Source organism: Acomys minous (assembly GCF_964271855.1).
Source record: "Acomys minous genome assembly, chromosome: 16".
Lineage (NCBI taxonomy): Eukaryota > Metazoa > Chordata > Mammalia > Rodentia > Muridae > Acomys > Acomys minous.
In genome coordinates, this window is record NC_140498.1 from 16797074 (window position 1) to 16818770 (window position 21697).

At 46.4% G+C, this 21697-nt stretch overlaps 1 long non-coding RNA gene across 1 annotated transcript in view; it reads right to left on the reverse strand.

The window, feature by feature from the left end:
- Positions 1-1371: 1371 nt before the first annotated feature.
- LOC311586430 overlaps positions 1372-21697 on the reverse strand; it is a 28360-nt gene continuing 8034 nt past the window's right edge. Inside the window, exons 2-3 of the long non-coding RNA XR_014775531.1 lie at positions 4641-4683; positions 1372-2750 (exon numbers count right to left, since the gene is read on the reverse strand). This is a non-coding gene — a long non-coding RNA (uncharacterized lncRNA). The remainder of the gene's footprint in view (positions 2751-4640; positions 4684-21697) is intronic.

Below are 21697 nucleotides of genomic sequence, written 5' to 3' on the forward strand. Positions count from 1 at the left end.
TGCCATTCAGACCTCGCTGGGATATGAGGCACAGGTGCGAGGATGGCATTTACTAACTTGCCCTCAGATATTTTGGGGGCTTTTTGTTTGGCAACATTATAAAATGATGGGCTTATGCTGCAAAGTGCCTTTATTGGGTTTGCCACATTAATAACCCATGAGAGTTGAATCTGTCCTTACAGGAGTATTTCTTTTTTTTGCATTACTGGAGAGGGGACCCAGGGCCTTGTGCAGGCTACGTAGGTGATTTATGGCTTACTGTTCTAGTTGGCAGGGCGAACATGGGAGAGCAGAGCCTAAAAATGAGGCAGCCTAGGTGGGTGTGGTGGCGCACGCCTTTAATCCCAGCACTCGGGACGCCGAGGCAGGCGGATCACTGTGAGTTGGAGGCCAGCCTGGTCTACAAAGTGAGTCCAGGACAGCCAAGGCTACACAGAGAAACCCTGTCTCGAAAAACAAACAACAGCAACAACAACAACAAAACCCCAAAAACAAAACAAAACAAAACAAAACAAAAAAAAAAAGAGGCAGCCTAAAGTCTCATGCAATAGCCAACATTATTCAGAGCATGAGGCAGTTTGTACTCTGGGGTTAAGAAGAGTCACCTGGGTAAAGCATACAGTCACAAGGACACGCCTCACGTGGTGAAAACATGTTTTTCCATAGAGGCACATGAATAACAGCAGATGAAGTAAACTGACACAGCTCAGAGCACTTGCTGCATCACAGAACATTAGGGTTCGGCTCCCAGAATCCATGTTGCAGCTCATAACCGCCTGTAACTACAGAGCCAGGGCATCCGACACCGTCGTCTGGTCTCCTCTGGCTCTGGTACATTTAAACTCAGACGGAACACACATACAATTAAAATTTCAACCCCTTTCCACTTTTCCTGCTTTAGACCTGCAACTCCCTATTCATTTATTTAGTGAGTGTGTGGATGGGGGGCGGTGGGGAGGCGGCAGTCATGAGACCACAGTGTACATGTGGAGGTCAGAGGTCAGAGGTACACTTGTGGGACCTGGCTCACTCCTTCTTACTATGCAGATTCTGGGGATCGAACTCAGGTTGATGGGGTTGGCAGCAAGCACCCTTACCCCCTGAGCCATCTCACCAGCCCTAGATCTGTCCCTTTTCTCCTTAGCACTAATCTCTGACACGTACGTCCCTTCCTCACCTCCCCAGTGCTGCGATGACTGGATGTACCACGGCGATTAACCTTTTGTTAGGGGAAGGAGCGATAGATGAAGGAGAGATAAACATGTTTTTTGTTTAGATCCCAAGTGTAGGATGAGAAACAGACTCATCCTACTCTGGTGAGCAGACTCTCTTGTGAGAGAGCAGGTGATGTTTATCCCCTTAGAAGTTCCAACCACTTTGTGGGGGAGCTTGGCTGTTACCAACTGAAGAACATCCTTGAACAAATTCTGAGAGGAGATATAAATGTGAGCCGAAAACAGGAGGCGAGGTCTTTGGAGACTTGGGATTGAGTGGCTTGTTCATCGCTGGTTTTCCAGATGCTCCTCAAGAGAACTGCTCCAGTGAAGGCTTCGGGGCTCCGGGCTCCAGCTGATGTTCCAGGTTCCAGTTGCTCCAGGTTCCAGCAGAAGAAATCCTGCTGACGGCACCAGGAGAGTCATTCCTGTGAACTGATACCCAGAAGGTTTCATTTTTGTGTTTTTTAATCATCTTTTCCTTAGGTTTATGCCAGTCAGGTTCTAAGGGATGTATGCTCCTTTGATAAGTTCATAATAAAATATAATTGTTAAGAAAATTGAACCTACAGACAGCATCAGCTTTCAGTTGTCCAGTGCAATGAAAGCCTTGTGCTTTATTAGTTATCTACACTTTATCAGTTGACAGCTGATATTTTTCTAGATGGGGAATCTTAGTATACTCCCCAGGCAGGTCTCAAGCTCATGAGTCCAAGTGATCTTCCACCCTCAGGCTTGAGGGTAGCTGGGACTACAGGAGTACTTCAGAAAGCTCAGCTCAGAATCGAAATGAAAATTGTGCTTTATAGTCTTGCGTGCATGCGCCACGCAACTATCATTTACATTGGTGTGCATTGCCTCACTGAAAGATGTGTGTCCATAGTGAAATCTGAGGGCTGGGCCCTAGTTGTGGAAAAATTTCAGAAGGGGGATTGAGTTCTGGATTCTTTCCCCCTTGTGCCTCAGCAACGCCTTCATGTGGGTAGTGTGACAACCTGGTAAAGGAGCAAAGGACAGCCCGTTTGTCTCTTTGACATTCCTGCTTGCTTGTTATGGTCAGGGTATGCTGTCTTCAAAACCAGCAGCTAAGAACTCACAGGTTTATGCATTCTCTCTTGGAAAAAAACCCTCCCATATATTGCAAGAAGGTTGTTGTTGTTTGTTTGTTTGTTTATTTTTCTTTCTTACCTTTTGAAAGCATCTCATGTAGCCCAGGCTGACCTCAAACTCACTGTGCTGGCTAGCTTTTCTGTCCACTTGACACAAGGTTGGGTCATCTGGGAAGAAGGAATCTTAATCTAGAAAATGCATCCGTAAGAATGGCCTGTGGGAAAGCCTGTAGGGCGGTTTTCTTGATGGCTGACTAGTGTGGGAAGGCCGGCCTGTTGGGAGTGATGCTGTACTTGGGCTGGTGGTCATGGGTTCTCTCAGAAAACAGGCTGAGCAAGCCCTGAGGAGAAGCAAGTCACTCGGCAGCAGCCTGCATGGCTTTTGCTTCAGCTTCCCTGGCTTCCTTCAGTAATGGACTTCATTAAGCTGTAAGGCAAAATAAACCTTTTCTTCCTCAAGTCGCTTTTGGTCATGGTGTTTTATCACAGCAATAGGGACCCTAAGACACTTGCCACTGAGCCAAGGATGACCTTGAACTTCTGATCCTGCTTCACCTCATGAGGGCTGAGATTATAGCCGGTTTAAACGATTCGGGTCTCAAACATAGGATCTTGTGCATGCTGGGCAAGCACTGTACTGACTGGGCACACATACCCTGTGCGTTTCTTTCTCAAGTTTTAGGACTCACTTGTAATGAACACTCCTCCTTTGACTCCCTTACAACCCCAGTGGGGCAAGTGAGCTCCCTCACTCCCCCACCCCCACCCCACTGCCAGAAATACTGGGCTGGATCAGCACTCAGAGTTTACCTCACATGGGGTCAGCTTCCTGTGTGTGCCTTGAAGTCTCGGAGAACCCAAGGATGAGAAGGGCCCACTATAGGTGTTAATCTCTGTGTGTGTGTGTGTGTGTGTGTGTGTGTGTGTGTGTGTATGTGTGTATGTGTGGTGTGTGTGTGTGAGACAGACAGAGACAGAGAGACATGCACAAGGTCCTGGGGATAGAAGCTATGCTAGGCAAGTGTTCAACCATAAAGCCAATACCCCTAGTCCCGTCTTGATGTTCTTTTACGTTTTAAAATTATTTTTAAACTCATGTTTCTGTGTGTAGGTGTGTGCATATGAGTACCGGTGTGTAAGGCAACTGGGAGCCACCTGATGTGGATGGTAGGAATCAAACTTCAGCCCTCTGTTAGACTGCAAGCTCTAAACCATTAAGCCGTCTCTCCAGGGCACGAGCGAGTGAGCGCGCACACACGCGCACACACACACACACACACACACACACACACACACTCCCCATCTCGCTCTTAATGATCTCCACATTTTAATTTTGTACAGGGTCCTGAGAATTAGCCATTTCCCCTCTGAGAATTTGGTAGATTCTGAGGTAATAGTTCTTGGTGAGAATGGAGAAGTTGTGAGGTCAGGCGAGGTGTAAAGTTCCTTGTAAACTGAACAGTGTCCCGGTGTCGCCCTGGAGTCTCATAACCTGTCCCGACAAGTGGACTTTGATGTGGAGACAGTTGTGCTTTGTCTGTGCTCAGCGGCTGTTCCTGGATTACACCCGCACTTTATACCTTTAAAGAGCCCAGAGTTGTGTAACTATCCTTGGGACATCAGGCTACTGGAACAGTGGACCCCAGGGGTTTACCCAGGAACCCCCAGGCTGTGGGAGGGGAAAGCCTGAACCAGTGTTAGCCAGAGTGGGAATTTGCATTCTAGGAAGAGATTTTTACGCAGTGCTGACAGCTCACGGAGACCACCTTGCGGGAGAGACTGGCACCCAGAGATGATAGGGGGGCCACATCTAGACCAGGACTTTTAGCTTTAAACTAAAGTTTCATGTCAGTACCCCACCGTTGAACTCAGAGGTCACTGCCGGCCCCTCCCCCCTTTATTTCTCTTCTCGATATGGCCTACACTGAGAGACTCTCTTTTCTTTGCTTTCACTTTCACCTGCCTCATGAAGTGTTGGGGACAGATGGCTGAGCCATGGCCCAGGCTTTCGCCTTAAAAATTCTAGTTAGATCCCAACAACACTGGCTGCCAGGAGCTGATGCGCTCGGAGGAAGGAGCTGCGAGCTCAGAAGTCAGTGAACTCTTCGTTCCTCCTAGGGACGAAGGGAAGTTGAAAATAAAAGAATGGGGGAAGAAAATCAGACTGTGCACATTCTAACTGTAAAAGCTGATACAGCTTTATAATCTTAGACTCTGGGACAGGAAGTACTACTGGGGCCAGTAACCCACGGAGATAAAATATCCAGGTCCTGTTTACCAAGGGCGCTGTAACAACTCAGACTTTGTATGGACTTACCTTGGCCTCAACATGTAAAATGCAGAAATTGCGAGACTGAGCCCTGGGGAAAAGAAACATGTAAATGAAAAGCAAAAATTGCAAATAGAATCAGACAAATTCTAAGTGGAGTGGGGGGCAGGTGATTGTTGGCTTGTATTTTTTTTAATCTATTTTATTGGGGTCCTTATACCTCTACCTTCCTTCCAACCTTTAGCTACCATAATGCCTTCTAACCCCCCAACACTAGATAGGAGAGAAAGAGAGGGAAGGGGGCAGCCACGTCTCCTTTCAACTGCTTCCTGCTGCTGAGGGTCAGTGGGTTCCCTGGAGCAAGTCCAATCTTTGTATCAGGATATCTCCAACTTCTTCTTCTTGTCAAACCACAGCAACAGCAGTGAGCAGAGCAGCAGGGGGCAAGCAGCAGCTGCTGCCTTCCTCCTTCCAGCACCCCTCCCCTCTTTGGGATCTGGCATTTATACCCTCTTGAGTCCCCAGAACTAAACTGTCCGAAGCTGGCAAAGACCACGCCCCCTCTCAGAGCCCTCATGAGGCAGATAGTCAGCTGCTGTGGACGATCTGAGGCTGCCCAACATCCCACACATCTGGGATTCAAACAACAACATGTTCACATCACATAACTGGGTTTTTAAAGACACCAAAGCCCTCACTACAGGTGATGTTAACCTGCCTCTCAGTGTTGGTACGATGAACCAACTCTAAATATCAGAAAAGAGGAGCTGAGATGCTCTGTTCATAAAGTGCCTGCGTCACATACATGGGAATCGGAATCCTGATCCCTAGCACCGTGCAAAAGGTCACCAGTGGAGTGGGAGAGAGAGCGCGCACTGATCTATCAGAGGACTGGAGTTCAGGCCCCAACACCTACATCTAGCTGTTCACAAATGCCTGTAACTGCAGCTCCAAGGGATCTACACACACACACACACACACACACACACACATACACACACACACACACACACACACACACACACTGTAAGCAAGCAAACAAAAAGCTGTACAGTGTGGGCACGCGTGTAACCTCAGTGCTTGTGGTGAGACAAAGGCAGGTGATTCCTTGGAGCTCTTCGGCCAGTCAGCTTGGTCTAAATCTGAAGTTCAGATTCAGTGAGAGACCCTATTTCAGAAAATAAGGCAGAGAGGCGTAGCAAGGAGGTTCAGGGAGTAAAAGTGCTTGTGGAACAAGCCTGGTGACAATCCGTGTTCCATCCCTCGAAAACCAGGTAAGGATGGAAGGAGTGAACTGGCTCCATGAAGTTGTGCTCTGATCTCCCCACATGCACATGGCATGTACACCTACACATGCATCCCACACACATATCGACACACAAACATACAAAGGATAAATCCCGAATGGCTGGAACTGCAGTGCATGCCATTGGGCCTGGATTTACACAAAGTGATCGGCAAACTTGGATTAACGGACACATGGTTAACACTGTGCCCACCACGGCTAAAAGCATATGTGTATCAAACTTACAGAGGACATCCTCAAAAATCAGAAACAGACTAGGTCAAGTATACAAAGTCCTAGGCGGAGCAGAAGGCCAAGAGATCTGCTAAGCCAGCCGCAGCCAGTGGGGTGACCAGAAAGTGCCAGGATCCCCGGAGCAAAGGAAGCTATAGAGGGATTTGCTCCAGATCAGCTTCGGCTGTAGCAGTGAGGTCTGCTCACCCTCAAATCAGAACACTCAGAGCTCTTTGAAGAAGGTGGGTTCACTACAAACCAACAAGCAAGGGAACCACCAGAAGCAACGGCAAACGCTGTTCCTAAAGTTTGCAGAGAAGCCTTAAGGACATAACTATGCATGGCAGCTTTGGAGGAACAGAGCAGCAAGCTGACAGGTTGGAATGAATGGAAAAATGCAGAGGATTTCTGAAGCGCTGAAAAAGCCAAGAAAGGAGAGAGACAGTGTCTGGGAGCCGGTACCCAACTATTTCTCCCAAAGAAGGGGCCCTGAGCATCTTCAAATTTGCTGCACATCAGAGCTTGCAGAACTTATTAGCTCAGGCGAATATTTTAAAGATTTATTTATATCATGCATGTCTATGTGAGTGTGTGTGTGTGTGTGTGTGTGTGTGTGTGTGTGTGTGTGCCTGAGAAGGCCAGAAAAGGGCATCAGATCCCAAGATGCTGGAGTTACAGATGGTTGTGTGCCAACCGATGTGTGTGCTGGGAACTGAAGTCAGATCCTCTGCAAGAGCAGCAAGTGCTGACCCATCTCTCTCGCCACTATCACTGGTTTTTCTGGTGTGTGTGTGTGTGTGTGTGTGTGTGTGTGTGTGTGTGTGTGTGTTTGCATTGCCTTGCAGTTTTGGGGTATCCATTCGGAGCCCCTAGAATGTTGAAACAAGCGCTTTCCACCTCGGCTACACCCTCTTGCCTGGCCTGCTATGTTTATTTGTGGTCTGAGTGGTTCTTTCTCTGTGGAGCCCTGGTTGTCCTGGAACTCACTCTGTAGAGCAGGCTTGACCTCAAACTCAGAGATCTGCCTGCTTCTGCCTCCCGAGTGCTGGGATTAAAGGCATGTGCCACCACCACTTTGTGGTTTTTAAATGTCACAGTGAGTTTTTCTTGTCAACTTGTCACAAACCTAGAGCCGCCTGAGAAGAGGGAAACTTCAACAGAGGAATTGCCTACTTAGATCATATTGGCCCGTGGGCATGTCTGTGAGGTTATTTTCTTAATGCTCACTGGTGTTGGAGGACCCAGCCCATTATGGGCAGCGCCATCCCTAGGCAGGAAGATCTGGGCTATGTTAGAAAGGTAGGTGAGTAAGCAGGCCAGTAAGCAGGGCTCCTCCATGGTTTCTGCTTCAAGCTCCTGCCTTGAGTTTCTACCACAGCAACAAAGAAGCAAACTAGAGCAAGGTTCTGTAACCAATTGTAGCAATTGATGTGGCTGTTTTCCTGGACAGGAAGTATTGCCTCCCAAGTGCTGGGATTAAAGGCGTGCATCACCATGCCCAGTGGAATGAATAAGTCTTAAAAATATATTAAAAAAATTTTTTTTACTTGTCTGAGATAGGGTATTGGTCAGTGCAGGCTGGCCTTTGAATGCCTGGTTCCTCCTGCCTCTATAAAGGACAAATGCTGAGTTGGCATGAGCCATTCTGCTTAGCAAATATTCCTAAATATATTAATTGGGCCTTTACTTTTTTCCTTCCCCCAACTTTGGTTAAAAGTAACATTCCTTTAACATCAGAATTTATGACATTTTCAGTTTTTTATAACCAGAACAATTTATTCTCACTCTGTAAGTTTCTCACTTCACTGACTTCATGGTTGACATTTTGTCCTGTTGATATAATTACTCTGTTCATTTCTCAACTAGTTGATAATAAACCCTCAAATAGTTTGTTCAGCAAGAACTCATAGGCCAGGGATGTGGCTCAGCTGGTAGAGCTCTTGTCTAACATGTCCAAAGCCATGATCCATGCCCAGTACTATGTAAATGTTGGTGCTTGTCTATAATCTTGGCACTGGGAGATAAATGCAGAAGGGTTGTGAGTTCAAGGCTATCTTTGGCTCTCAAGTTTGATGCCAGCCTGTGCTACATGAGATTCTGTCTCAAGAATATGAACAAAAACCAAGAATGAAGCTGGTTGGTGGTACTGCCTGCCTTTGATCCTGGCACTCTGGAGGCAAAAGCAGACAGATCTCTGAGTGGGAGGCCAGTCTGATCTACAGAATGAGGTACAGGATAGCCAAGGCTACACAGAGAAACTCTGCCTTGAAAAACAAAACATGACAAAACAAAACAAAACAACTCAAGAAGGAATTAATGGACCTGGAAGTGATTGTCTTTGCTTATGACTCCAACACATGGAAGGCAGAGAGAGGAGGGTGTCCATTTGAGTCAGCCTGGGTTACATAGCCAGAGCCAAGGAAAGGGAAGAAGGGAAGGAGTGAGGGAAGAAGGGAGGGAGTGAGGGAAGAAGGGAGGGAAGGAAAGACAACCAGCAAGATGGCGCAGTCTTGCGTGGGACCTGAGTTTAATGCCCAGAAAAGGTGGTAGGTCCATGGCTCCAGCTCCTTCATTACACTCACACATATAAATAAAAGAAAATATTGAAAGGAGAAAGAATTTGTAGAGATTATATTTTCTGAGTTCTTCTACATTCAGAACTATAATGTTATGGCTTTCATATCTGCCCCCTGCCCCCCCCCAAAAAAAAACAAACTCCAATTTAAATCACCATGAAATGATCCATGAGGACTGGGACTCCTTGGAGATCATCTCACTGACCGTCCAGTCAGGGTTGCGGAGAAATCTAAGGTACGATTAGTGTGATATAAACTTTTATCAAGGCAACCGAAGTCTCTTTCTTTCTACTCTGTGTGTGTGTGTGTGTGTGTGTGTGTGTGTGTGTGTGTGCATGTGAGCCCTAGGAATCAAACTCAGGTCATCAGGTATGGCAACAAGGCAACAAGCATTTCTCCTGCTGAGCCATGTTGCTGGCCCTTTCTCTCTGGACTAATTAGGTATTATCCCCTCCCCCACCCCAGTAATATTTTATATAGATGCTGTGATGGTTCCTCTTTCACTTTAACTCATCTTGGTGTGACACAGGGCTCTGGGGGCCGATTGCCGTTACTATGGAAGGCAGGTTGTCGTGGGGCCGACAGTACTGCCGTGCTCCAGGCTCCTAGTTATTCTCCATCTCTTCTGCGACCACTGCTGTCAGTGGAAGGGCCCCGCGTCCCCGGGCTGAATGCTCGCTACCTGAAAACTAGTGTGACTTTAACTGCTTTTTATGAGCTCAGTGTTAATTCCTGATGAACCCTTAAAGTTGTCAACATATGTTTTAGGTAAACATAACGCTTGGCACGGTGGCACACACCTTAAATCCTAGTGTTTAGCAGGCAGAGGCAGGAGGCCCAGGAATTCTAGACTGCCTCAGCCCATTTAGTGAATTCAAAGCAACTAAGGCTACATGAGACATTGTTCCTCGCATTCCCAAAAACATAAAACACATAAATATCATTTGATGAATTAACTTATTAACAAGACAGTATCATAAAGAACTCAAATCAGGTCAAGAAATAGAGCAAGGCCTGGGAAGATGGCTCAGTGGGTAAGAGCACTTGCTGTGTAAGCATAAAGACCTATATAAAACGGTATAGCCAGGCATGGTGGCGCACACCTTTAATCCTAGCACTCAGGAGCCAGAGGCAGGCGGATCTTTGTGAGTCTGAGGCCAACCTGGTCTACAAAGCCAGTCCAGGATAGCCAGGGCTACACAGAGAAACTCTGTCTCGAAAAACCAAAAACCAGAACAAAACAAAGCAAAAACACCTGGTATAGCTATGCATGCCTGTTGCCCCAGAGCTCTGGGTGTCAGAGGAGGAGGAGGAGGATCGCTGGGGTTTGCTAGCTGCCCGTCTAGCTCCAAGCTCAACAAGAGAGCCACGTAATGCATGGAGAGCAAGACATGTGACATCTCTGGCCTCTTAAAGCACATCTACCCTACCACCACCACACAGGTAGACCCACCCATACACACACACACACACACACACACACACACACACACATGCATGTACCACCCACACACACACAGATGCACGCACACACGCATACGTACGTGCACACGCACCCGTATATGTACACATATACTTTTACCACACTTCAGATTCCGTTCAAGACCTGTTCTCAGGCTAGGTGGTGGTGCACACCTCTCATCCAGAAGGAAGTAGATCTCTGAGATCGAGGCTAGCCTGATCTCCAGTTCCAGGACAGCCAGGGCTACACAGACAAACCCTGTCTCAAAAAACCAAGTGGAGAATGATTGAAGAAAACACCCAAAGTTGACCTCTGAACTATACATGCATGCAAACTTGCATGGGCAGCCACACCCACATACACAGACATGTACATACGCATGCACACACAAAGGGAACAAAGACAGACATACAGAAGGGGAGAGAAAGAAGCAGGCCATTGGATTCCTGCCTTATGTTACATTCCAAAGCTACTCCATTTGATTTGGTGACTTATTGTCAAAAGCAAAATGAAACAGGGTCTCACCCACATGTCCTTGGCTGGCCTGGAACTCAGAGATCCACCTGCCTCTGTCCCTTTAGCACTGGATTAGAGGCATGCACCACCATGCCTGGCTTCAAAAACAAAGCAGTAATAAAGTGCTTCATAACAAACATTTTTTTAAAAACTGCAAATTATGCTCACTGGTATTATTGGTATTTGCTCTCTTTGATTTTGAGGCCAGGTGTGTCAAGTGGCTCAGAGTGTCCTCAATCTTGCTATGTAGCTAAGGATGACCTTGAGCCATTCTCCTGCCTCTTCTGAGAGTTGGAATGAGGGGAATGGAGCCCTAATCTTTGTAAAAAGATGAGAACAATGCTTTAAAGCTGAGCCTTCTGGGCTGGGGCTGGGACTCGGTGGTGAAACACCTGCCCAGCTTGTGCAAAGCCCTGGCTTCAATTCCCAGCAACAGAAAGAGGGCTGGTGAGATGACGGCTCGGCAGGTAAAGGCTCTCGCTAATAAGCCTGACTACCTGACTTTGATCAAGGGATTCAAATGGTGAAAGGAGAAAATCAAATCCCATGAGGCCTTTTTTTTTTTTTTGGAGGGGTACCTCCAAAAGCATACCATGGCACATGCCTCCAAAACAAAACAAAGCAACCCCTCCAAAGCAATGAAAACACTCCTAATAAAACCATCTTTTTAAAGGATGCGGGAAGACACGCAGGAGGCATGAGTATGCGTTGCTAAGTGAAACAAGCAAACCAGGAAACCAAACTGTATGACTCTGGCTCTGTGACAATCTGGAAAAAGGAAAGCTGAGGACACAGGAAGGCCAGTGGCGGCCAGAGACCATGGGGGCTGGGGAGGGCCTGGGACACAAGAGCGTGTAGAACATAGGGAATTTTTAGGGCTGTGAATCTCTTCTGGATGAGAGTGTAGTGGGTGGGTGTGTGGGTGTCAAAACAGTTGTCAAAAAACAAAATGTTCGACAAAGAGAGTAGCTTGAATTGTGAGCCGTGGTTAACAATAGCATGGGCTGGGCAAGCTGCCACGCGTGTACTCCCATGGGTCCTGCCGAAACATAGTGAGTTCCAGGACTGTGTGAGCAATGAAGTCCATTGTCTCACAACACAAAAATAAATAAAATGTGATATGTGTTAATTAATATAAAAATATACTCCACTAATGCTAGTGGTTAAAAAGGGGACAGCACAGAGATGGCTCAGTGCTTAAGAGCTTATTCTTGCAGAGGACCCCCGTTTTGTTCCCAGCACCCACCCATGTCAGGCAACTGACAACTGCTGGTAACTCCTGCTAAGGCAAGCTTGTAACACCCTCTTTTAGCCTCCCTTGGAACTGTATGCATGTGCATATAGACACATACACATAATTTGAAAAAAAATCTTAAAAATATAAAAATAAACTGGCTGTGGTGGCACATGCCTTTAGTCCTAGCACTCAGGAGGCAGAGGCAGGCAGAGCTCTAAGTTCAAAGCCAGCAGGATCTACACAGTGAGACCCTATCTTTTTTTTGTTTGGTTGGTTTTGTTTTTTGTTTTTAGACATGGTTTCTTTGTGTAACAGCCCTGACTGTCCTGGACTCACTTTGTAGATCAGGCTGGCCTCAAACTCACAGTGATCCACCTGCCTCTGCCTCCCAAGTGCAGGGAGGCACCATGCCTGGTGTGAGACCCTATCTTTTTTTCGCCCCCAGAGCTGAGGACAGAACCCAGGGCCTTGCGCTTGCTAGGCAAGCGCTCTACCACTGAACTAAATCCCCAACCCTGAGACCCTAACTCAAAGCAACATAAAACAACACACACACACACACACACACACACACACACACACACACACACGAGATGTGGTGGTACATGCCTTTAATCCCAGCACTCAGGAGGCAGAGGCAGGTGGATCTCTGTGAGTTCAAGATCAGCCTGGTCTACAAAGTGAGTACCAGGACAGTCAGGGCTACACAGAGAAAACCCTGTCTCAAAAAACAACCAGCCAATAAAAATAACAACTGCCTTTAGCCATACTTAAAAAAAACAAAAACAAAAACAGGGTTTCATGTAGTCCAGTGTGACTTTGAATTTTTGATCTTCCCGCTTCCAACTCTTTTGGGGCGGGGGTTGAAACAGGGTTTCTCTGTGTATCCTTGGCTGTCCTGAACTTACTTTGTAGACCAGGCTGGCCTCCGAACTGACAGAGATCGCCTGCCTCTGCTTCCCAGAGTGCTGGGATTACTACAGGTGTGCACCACTGCCCCCGGCTCTGCCTCCAACTCTTGAGTTCTGGGATTGTAGGCACGCGCCACTGTGTTAGTTTCTTTTGTGACAATCATGACCAAGGCAACTTATAAAAGAAAGCATTGACTTGGGCTTATGGTTTCAGAGAGTGAGAGTCCATCATGGTAGGGAACTGTGGCGGTGGCAGTAGGCATGATGGCTAGCGCAGAAGCCACGAGCTCACATTTTGGTCCTTAAGCAGGAGTCAGAGAGGCACACTCAGAATGTTGCAAGGCTTTTGAAAGCCCAGCCCCCGTGACACACCTCTTCTAACAAGGCCACACCTCCTAATCCTTCCCAAACAGTTGTACCAACTTGGAACCAAGCAGTCAGACATAGGAGCTTAAAGATGCCATTCTCATCCAAACTACCACAGCCACCATATCTGGGATCAAACCAAGGTCTTTGTGCATAATAAGCAAGCATTCTAACAACTGAGCCACATCCACAGCTCCTTAAAATATACTTTAAAAGACTTTATTGGCACAGTAAAATCACACAAAACAAGTCTAGGAGAGTATTAGGAACATGGTGTAACTACTTGTCAGATTTGGGCTTTGATTTTTTTTTTTTTTGCTTGTTTTGGTTTTTTGAGACAGGGTCTCTCTGTGTTAGCCTTGGCTGTCCTGGACTCACTTTGTAGACCAGGCTGGCCTCGAACTCACAGCGATCCGACTGTCTCTGCCTCCCGAGTGCTGGGATTAAAGGTGCGTGCCACCACGTCTGGCTTTAAAATCATTCTTAATGACTGATCCATCTCTCCAGCCCTGAGATTTTTGTTTTGGATTTCATGTATCTCAGGCTGGTTCCAAACTCACCACGTAGCCAAGGCTATCCTCTAATTGACCTTCCTGATCTCATATCCTGAATCCTTGAATTATAGGTATATATCACCACTCCCAGCTCTATCCACATTCCTAACAAATAAATCACTTGTTATACTCTTCACATAGCTCATTTATTGTTTTACAGTTTGTCAGTTAATGAAATATGAACACAGAGTTGAAATAATTTTTCATAAGGCAAAAGAATGTTGAGCAGGGCTTAAATATGGTAAGAAGCTCTGTTGGATCCCTCTCTAGGCAGCTTCCTCTTTTGTAAGTCAGGAAATTCCCATGGAGAGGGTTCTTTTTAATATAGACAACCATTTTCATGACAACTTGTGTGTTTTCCTCATTAAAAAATTTCCTAGGAATCTGTCAAACTGTAAAACTGTTGACGTTGGATCAAATGAGTTCATTTTCTTTCTCAAGGTGTCTTTTAAGATGTTCTAAGATTTTTAAAAAAGCAATACTGGCCCATTGTAAATTTGGGGGGAGGGTTTGGAGACAGGGTTTCTCTGAGCTCTGGCTGTCCTGGAACTTGCTCTGTAGTCCAAGCTGGCCTCTAACTCACAGAGATCCACCTGCCTCTGCCTCCAGAGTGCTACCGTGCCCAGTTTCCCATTGTAATTTTTAAAGATTTATTTTTATTGTAGGTGTATGAGTGTTTGCCTGCTCGTTTTTGTTTTTCGAGCCAGGGTTTCTCTGTGTAGTTTTGGCAGTCCTAGATTTGCTTTTTAGACCAGGCTGGCCTTGAACTCACAAAAATCTGCCTGCCTCTGCCTCCGAAGTGTCTGCTTGTGTGTATGTGCATCACAAATGCTGTGTCTACAGAGACCAGAAGAGGGCATTGGTGGTGAGCTGCCATGTGGGTGCAGGGACCCCAACCCAGGTCCTCTAAGGAGGTTCCAGTGCTCTTGGCCAGGAGTCATATCTCCAGCCATAGCCTGTTCCCACCTGTTTATCAATGTATTTGCCTCACTCTTTAGTTGAATGGAATATTTCCAGAAAGAGAAAATGAAAAAAGAAAAAAAAAGTTGTCTAGGAGACTATCTACAGACGAACAATATAATATGGTATCGAAATGAGTTTGTCTTGGCTGCATCTCATGTTTGTAATTACTGTTTATAAAGAGAGAACTCCAACTAAAGGCAAACCACTCAGATTAACCAAAAACTGTGCAGAGAGAGCAAAGCCATAGGGGTGTACACCCGTAACCCAAGCACTCAGGAGATGGACACAGGAAGGTTAGAGATTCAAGGTGATCCTTTGCTATGTAACAAGTTAGAGGCTAGCCTGGGTTACATGAAAACCTGTCTCCAAAATTAATACTACTTATATAATTAAAACTGGAGGGATGGGCCTAGCCCGAGGGTAGAGCAGCTTTTACTGAGGAACAGGCCTTGGGTTTGATCTCTGCTGTGAAGCCAAACAAAGGAAGAAGCAAACCATAAGGAAGTTCTCCTGCAGAATAACAGGAAAAGCAGACAGAGCAGCAGGGCAGAGCCACGGGGTTCCTTCCAGGCTCCCATATTCCACCCTTTAGAGCTTATCAAGGGAGTAAGTGAAGAGGTATGCAGTTAAAGCGCAAAGGTTACAGATGGGGCATTAATCCTGACTGTAAATGTCACTCTCTTTGGTGTGTGTGTGTTGTCAGCGTGTGCATGTGCCTGTGTGCGTCAGTCTGAATTGATGGCTTCCTCTATTGTTCTCTAGCACCCCCTTTTCTTCTCCCTCCCCCCCTCTCCCTCTCTCTCTTTCCCAGACAGGGTTTCTCTGTGTAGCCTTGGCTGTCCTGACTCACTTTGTAGACCAGGCTGGCCTTGAACTCACAAAGATCCACCTGCCTCTGCCTCTCGAGTGCTGGGATTAAAGGCATGCGCCACCACGCCCGATCTACCTTCCTTTTTTGGCATGAGGTCCGCCACTGAAACTGAAGCTTGCCATTTTGGCTAGGCTGGCTGTCCAGCATGACCCAGGAGCTATCATCTGCCTCTGTCCCCTAGCACTGGGGTTATAGGTACCTCCCAAAGCACCCTGCTTTTACGTGTGCTCTGAGGATCCAAACTCAGCTCTTCATGCTTGCAAAAGAGACACTTCTTAACCCTCCCGAGTGAGCTGTCTCCACAGCCCTAAGCTGTAATCGGCCAGCTGCATCACTGGCTTCACCTCTGCCTGATTCACTTGTCCTCTTCTAGCTAACACCGGGCTCCTTACTGTGATCTGATCTCTCTTTCTCTCTCTCTGAAGGCTCATCTTTGTTTCCTGTCTGTACACACACACACACACACACACACACACACACACACACACACACACACACACACATACACACACACACACACACACACACCACACTTCATGTATTCAGTCAGTAGCTTTCATCACACTCTCCCATGGCTGAGTTGACCAGTGGGTCTTCCATACTTAAAGAATGTCATCCCTACGTTGATAATTCCTCTAAATTGCAGCTTATCCTTTAAAATCCTTTCTGGACTTCCACAGAGTCTAATGCCCTTCCTTAGAACTCGGTCTTACAATACTTAGCAGAGCAACTTCCTCCTCACACAGCGTCCTAGAGCAGGAAGCTGCGGTGGCAGCATCTTGATTCAGCAGCTTCCTGGCTGAACGAGAGGAAGGTGGTTGCCGCGCCCAGGCAGCGGGTGACTACTCATCCCAGGGAAGGCTGGCCTGAAGTCACAGTCAAGACCAAGAGCTGTTTTCTCCATGGACAGTTAGAAGCAGTTAGGAGGCAAGACGTTTGTAGGCCTGAGAAGGGAGCCTGAGCTGACCTCAGAGGCAGAGGGCGGAAGGAATAGGGTGAGGAGGTCAGAGATGCTTATAACGATCTTCCGCTTTCTCCACTCTCCGCACAACAGGCAACAAACGCCACGGAACTGAATAAGACCCTGTTAGTCCTTTCTTAGAGAATATTTTTTAAAAATTATTTTTATTGTTATGGTGTGTGTGTGTGTGTGTGTGTGTGTGTGTGTGTGTGTGTGTGTGCAGGTACTTGTGAGGGCCAGAAGAGAATATCAGATTCCCTGGAGTGGAGTTACAAGTGATTGTGAGCTTCTAATGTGGGTGTTAAGAACTGAACTTGTGTCCTCTGGAAAACCAGAATGCACTCTTAACCACTGGGTCATCTATCTAGACCTTTACTTCCTCTTTCTCTTCCTCCCTCCTTCCTTCCCTTCCATCTTTCCCTCCCTCCCTTTTTCCTTCCTTCCCTCCTTTCTTCTTTCCCTCCCTCCTTCCCCGAGACAGAGTTTCTCTGTGTAGCCCCAGCTATCCGGGAATTCACTCTGTAGACCAGGCTGGCCTCATATTCACAGAGATTAACCTGCCTCTGCCTCCCAGGTGCTGAGACCGAAGGCGTGTGCTGCCACCACTGCTCTGCTGCTTTCTTTCTTACTTTTGTATGTATGAGTGTGTGTGTTGGTGTGCACTCATACCACAGTGCACACTTGGATGTTAAAGGAGAACTTGTAGAAGATGATTTTGTCTTTCCATCTTACAGGTCCTAGGTACGGAGCTGAGGTTGTCCGGATTGGTAGCCAGCACCTTTACCTAATACCGAGCCATCTTGCAGACCAACAGACCTTTGTGTAGTGGTGCACACCTATAATTTCCCAGCATTCTGGAGGCGGAGTGAGGTAATTCTCCATAAGTTTAAGGCCATAGCTTCTGGCAATCTCTTGCAGTCCTTTTCATTGTCCTGCCTTGAATTATACTTATTTGGATGTGACCTATTTTTTTCTACCTGAGTCACCTGTGGGAGAAAGATCGCTGCTCTGAATCATCTTTGAAGGTCCCTTGGGGCTTTGGGTTCAGCTGAAGTACTGGAGTGAGTGAATACGCACATATGTACGTATGTACATATGTATGTATGTATATATGTATATATTATGTATTTGTTTGAGACAGGGTCTTACTCTGTAGCCCAGGCTGATTTTAAACGTTCCGTCCTTCTGCCTCTGCCCCTTTAGTGCTAGGATGATAGGCGTGTGCCACTACATCTGTCGAAGCCCCTAAGAGTGTGTGTGTGTGTGTGTGTGTGTGTGTGTGTGTGTGTGTGTGTGTAGAAATAATGAGTATGGCCAGGTACAGTGGTACACATCTTTAATTCCGGCATTGAGGAGGCAGAGGCAGGCAGAAGTCTGTGAGGTGTGGTCAGCCTAATCTACATAATGAATCCAGGACTGCCTGTCTCAAAAAGTAAGCAAGCAAAAAGAAATAACTAGTGTAGGTGTTTGCTGTATGTTACCTGTTTCGCTCTTTTCAGTCCTTATTTTTGCATATTGGTAATACTGATTGGGACAGAAACAAACACACGGGCCCTCAACTTCTAGTCCAAGGTCTCTGAGGAGCGGAAATGCGTAGTCAGCTGGTGGTTACTTTAAAGACCAGTGTGTCTTCTCCCAGGTAACACAGGACTTCATTGTTGCCTCGTACTATTCTCCTTTGCTTGCATCACTTCGTGTTGAGGGATTTGAAACCAGAAATCAGTGTATCACTTAGCCCCAATCCTCTGATTGAAGTGTGAGTCCTTATAACTAAGAACTAATGGTTTGAAAAAACTGTTTGGTATTTGTCAGAGTATAGTGTATATGTATGTATATTCTTATATCTCTGTAATTATCTGTTTATCCTTTATTTATGCTTAATGAAGAATGAAAGAAAATCGATTGAAGTGTTTCTTTAAAGGTCCAATACTACGCTGTCCAATCTGATTCCCATAACCTCATGTTGCCACTGAGCCCTTGAAGCATAACTATTCTAAGAGATACATTTTTAAAATATATTTTATCGGGCGTGGTGGCGCACGCCTTTAATCCCAGCACTCGGGAGGCAGAGGCAGGAGGATTGCTGTGAGTTCGAGGCCAGCCTGGACTACAAAGTGAGTCCAGGACAGCCAAGGCTACACAGAGATACCCTGTTTCAAAAAAATATATGTTTTATTAATAGCATAACTATTCTAAATAGTTATGTTATAAGGAGGAAAAAAGAAAAACCATACCTGCCAAGCGAGATGGCTCAGCAGGTAAAGGAGTTTTCACCAAGCCTGACGTCCTGAGTTCAATCCCTGGAAGCTACTTGTTAGAAGCAGAGAACTCACTCTCACAAGATGTCCCCTGATCTCCACATACATACCTTAATACATCAGTGCACCAATACATAGACTGTCTTCCTTATCGGTCACTGGGGAAAAAGTCTCAGCTGAGTAATTGTCTTTACCACACTGATCTGTGGAATTGTCTGTGAGGCATTGTCTTAGTTGATGCAGGAAAGCTCAGCCTACAGAGGACAATCCGTCCTTAGGCAGGTGGTCCCAGGCTACATAAGAAAGCTAGCTAAATGAACAGTTGATTTGTGGGAAGAGGAAAGTCAGTTGTCTTCAAGGGTTTGGCTCCTCTCAGGTCAGCCGCATCTCAGTGGATGGCGCCACACAGCTTGTATGGGTAGCAGACATTTGAGTTCATGGGTCATTAAAAACCAAAACCAAACCCAAAACAAAACAAACCCCAAGAAGTTGGGGGGTTAGAGAGGTGAGGGCGGATCTGGGAGGGGTTAGGAGTAAATGTGACCAAAGATGTCATCTGAGATTCTCAAAGAGTTAATGTTAAAAGCAGGTATGAGAGTGAGCCTGTAAGAAAGCATGCCTCCATGCTTCCTCTGCACTGCCTTGGCTGTGACTGAGTTTCCTGGTCAGAGGTAACACTGCCTGGAGTTCCTGTCCTATGGCCTGGAAGCATAGGCTTAAATAAACCCCTAAGTGTCTTTTTTTTTTTAACATGGAGAAACAGAAAGAAAATGCCAGAACACACACACACACACACACACACACACACACACACACACACTCTTAAAATGCATACTAAATTTTGAAGTCTTATTTTAAAAACATGAGCTGTAGCTGAATGCAGATGAGGATGTGACTGCTCCTCGGTATGGTTGAAGAGAAGGGTTTTTTTTTATTATAGATACAAGGGAGAAAATAGCCAGAGGCATCTGGAAGGGTCCAGACTATACTGGGCCATGAAAGAAGAGAGTTAGGGGGTTGAGGGAGAGCAAGAAGAAGAAGGAGAAGGAGAAGAAGAGGAGGAGGAGGAGGAAGAGGAGCCAAGAGGACCAAGAGAGCAAGTTAGCCAAAATGGCTGAGGATTTTTTGGTTTGGTTTGGTTTGGTTTGGATTTTCAAGACAGGGTTTCCCTGTGTAGCCCTGGCTGTCTTGGACTTACTTTGTACACCGACTGGCCTTGAACTCACAGAGATTTGCCTGCCTCTGCCCTCCTAAATTCTGGGATTAAAGGCATTTGCCACCATGTCTTGCTTTGGCTAAGAGTGTTTTTCTTGTTGGTTTTTGGTTTTGTTTTGGTTTTCGAGACAGAGTCTCTCTTTGTATTAGAGCCCTGGCTATCCTGGACTTGATTTGTAGACAGGCTGGCCTTGAACTCACAGAGATCCACCTGCTTGGCCCCCATGGCTGAGTTTTATAGGAAGGAAAAGCTGAGGGAAGGGAGGTGAAGCCCAGCCCCTGAACTGAAGAGTTTAGGGAGGGGGTAGGGTAGGAAGTATTGCAAGGAGCCACAGGTGCTGGGGGAGACTTGTCCTGGGTTTCTTTGGGACCCAACACTATGTTCAGTACGTTTTATATGGATTGCATATTGACTGATAAGTGTTTGTGATGCTGGGTGAGTTAAGCTGTATTACTGAAATCTATGTCATGTTTCTTTTGACTTTTCTTTTTCACATGGCTCCCACAGAGTTTAAAGCTATTTCTGTCACTTGCATTGTATTTTGTATAGCCTGTCATCTGTCCTTCCTTTTCAAAGACCTGCATCATATATTACCAGCAATTTTACCAACAACCACAGTTTTGAGGACTCACTGGCCTGCTACTTCAAAACAAAGTTATATTTGATTATGTTTTTACCTAGATGAAAATAACAATTGGGTCCATATATGTTGAATTATCAGGAAAAAAATTACTATAATTTCCTCTCTCCCATGTAACCAGAAAGCAGATAGCCCAGGCTCATGGATTAATGTGTATTGGTCCTTCTGTTCTTGTGGCTTGACAATAGGATGGGAACTCAGATATACTCTTGAATCTTTGAGCTGCCTGCCAGCTATCTAGAGAAGGGCGGAGTCAATGCCAGTGGCAGTGTTGGCTTTCTATTACTGTATAACAGATCAGTTTATGCTCAGTGACCTGAAACAACTCTCATTTATTAGCTTATATACTCTGTGTGTTAGACGTCCTGTGCACCACGGCCAGAGTCTCTGCTGGTTGTTCCCTGCTTGTGGTGTCACAGGGTGAAATCAAGGTGTTTGCATGTCTTCCCTCATGGGGGGGGGGGGGGCTCCAGGGAGAGGGGCTACTTCTTTCTCATTAGCAGGATCCAGTTCCTCGAGGGTATGGGACTTAGGTCCCTGGTCATTTGCTAGCTGTCAGTCGGTGACCGCCAATCTGTGCTCTTAGGCTGTTTGCAGTTTTTGTTCAGTGCCCTACTTCCATCTAACCAGCAAGCCTAGATCTCTCCAGCTTCTCTTCCTGTCACTAGCCAGAGAAAGCTCTCGACTTTTAAGGGCTAGTGTCATTAAGTCAGACTCACTGAAATAACCTCCTTTCAAGGTCAACAATGACCTCACAACATGTTATGAGAATGACAGGCCCTCCTCGTCAGAGGTTCTTGGGACTGAGGCATGGAATGCTGGGGATACAGGACAGTACATTTTTAGCAGTCAGACCACCAGCGTCCTGGTCATCTGATAGGGTGAGTAATGGCCAGAGTGGCAGTAGGCGGGAGCAAGGCGCCAGAATCCTCTTTCCAGCTCTGCAGCCTAGCACATGGGGACGACAGAAGCAGAGCAAGGGCTTTTTGTGAGGCAGTGGCCCTTGTTGGCTCAAGAGTGCCACTGGGACAGGAAGGAGTCTGGTTTGCCATCTT